The 2,500-nt window shown below is 27.8% G+C and overlaps 1 protein-coding gene across 1 annotated transcript in view; it reads right to left on the bottom strand.

Annotated features, from left to right (window-relative positions):
• Positions 1–2,500, bottom strand: part of LOC137649474 (uncharacterized) — a 34,095-nt gene that overhangs the window by 30,090 nt on the left and 1,505 nt on the right. The gene's annotated exons all lie outside the window — the stretch shown is intronic.

The raw sequence follows: 2,500 nt of genomic DNA, 5'->3' as shown, positions 1-2,500 counted from the left end.
TGTGCACTAACATACGCACACGCAGAAAACATTGAGATGCAGAGAGGGGTAGATTGGCATACATACAGGTAGACAGATATACATAGGCCAAACAAAATGGTTTGTTATATAATGCGTCTTCTGCTATGTTTTGGCTAAAACATACTATTAGAGATAAATAAAAGTAAAAAGAAAAATACTGCCAGAGACAATAGAAAGGTTTGTTATATAATGCGTCTTCTAAATTTTGGAAAAGCTAAAACATACTATTAAAGATAAATAAAAGCTTAAAAAAATACTGCCAGAGACATAAATAAATGTAAAGAATATACAGTCATCATTATTAATGACTTCACACAAAGAAGTATTGTGGAATCCTTTTTTTAAATCTTGTATTATCCTCTTCTTTTAAATCTGATCTATCTAGTATCATCTAGTAACTGGCCGTTTCGGGATCCCCTTCCCTGTACTGATACAATATTCATATTTGTTTTTTCATTGTAAGACCGGTGATGTTAGTTATAAGACTAAAGTGTAACTCCAGTTAAAATTTATAAATTTTATATGTTTATATATATGTGTATATATATATATATATATATATATATATATATTTACATATATATATATATATATATATTATATATATTTACATATATATATATATACTATATATATATATATATTTACATATATATGTATATATAGATGTGTGTTTGTGTGTGTGAATATATATATATATATATATATTATATATATATATACATATATATGTATATATCATATATACATATTTTATATATATATATATATATATATATATATATATATATATATATATATATATATATATAAATGTGTGTATGTATTAATAGAATCTTTTTCTCCACCACCGTACCTTTTAGAAGAAGGAAAAGAAAAATAAAGATATGTTCATATCTCCACAAAAAAAAAAAAAAAAAATTACTTTCAAACTTTGACGATCTTGCAACAAACAAGACAGCATTCACACACAAGGTGTAACTGAAATCGTGATTAACCCATTGGTCGAGAGGATCACCTCCTTTGACTTATTATTATTATTATTATTATTATTATTATTATTATTATTATTATTATTATTATTATTTGTTGTTGTTGTTGTTATTATTATTACTAGCTAAGCTACAACCCTAGTTGGAAAAGCAAGATGTTATAAGCCCAAGGGCTCCAAAAGGGTAAAATAGCCCAGTGAGGAAAAGAAATAAGGAAATAAATAAACAGTATAAGAAGTAATGAAAATTAAAATAAAATATCTTAAAAACATTAACAACATTAAAACAGATATTTGATAGATAACTGTCATCCAGGTTAATTTTGAAATAAGTATTTATTTTCATTAGATGCTAAACATTTATCATCATCTTCATCTCCTCCTACGCCTATTAATACAAAGGGCCTCGGTTAGATTTCGCCAGTCGTCTCTATCTTGAGCTTTTAAATCTATACTTCTCCATTCATCACCTCCTGCTTCGCGCTTCATAGTCCTCAGTCATGTAGGCCTAGGTCTTCCAACTCTTATAGCCCCTTGTGGAGCCCAGCTGAACGTTTGGTGAACTAATCTCTCTTAGAATATTTTTTATCAGTTTTTGCTGTAAATACATCTGTAAACATATTGCTTCATAGGATATATTTGATGTTCTTCTTCGGCGGATTTGAAGACCCGTGTCCTCAACGTAATCGCAGCCATCAATGTAATAAATTATCCGCAGTCACGTAGAGTAATTGGAGCTACATGAATCCCACAGAGTTTCATCTCATTGACAGAGAGAGAGAGAGAGAGAGAGAGAGAGAGAGAGAGAGGAGAGAGAGAGAGAGAGAGAGAGAGAGAGAAAGAGAGAGAGAGAGAGAGAGGTTATGAATCGCTCCTTTGTGCGGCTTTACTATTTTACAACCTAGTCTTTATTAGCAAAGAAAAAATAATTTGTATATCAGTTTGAAGGCTTTTTATTCATTATGCATACACACATATATATATATATATGTACATATATATATATATATATATATATATATATATATATATAATATGTATATATATATATGTATATATGTAAATTATATACATATATATATAATATGTGTGTGTATATATATATATGTATATATATGGATATATGGATATATTGTATATATATATATATATATATATATATATTTATATGTATGTATATATACATATATATATGAGTGTGTGTGCGCGTGTGTATACATGTGTGTATACATGTGTGGGTTCCTTTTACTTCTTTTTTACTGTATAGATAAACAGAACTCCAGGAATGTATAAATGTAAGCATAAACGAAGCAGTATAAATCAGTAAAAAAAAGTTCAGAAATTATATTTTTCTATCCTCCAACTTCTCTGTTTAGGTTAAAACGTTAAACCTGGGATTATAAAAGAAGCATGGATATTAGCAATGTCTTAAGTCCAGGTACACTTATGAAATTATTGTCGTTCTTGAAAAATGTTGATGAGACTTTC

This window comes from Palaemon carinicauda, chromosome 11 (genome assembly GCF_036898095.1).
Source record: "Palaemon carinicauda isolate YSFRI2023 chromosome 11, ASM3689809v2, whole genome shotgun sequence".
In the NCBI taxonomy this organism is placed as follows: Eukaryota; Metazoa; Arthropoda; class Malacostraca; order Decapoda; family Palaemonidae; genus Palaemon; species Palaemon carinicauda.
This window is presented reverse-complemented; position numbering and strand designations above follow the sequence as displayed.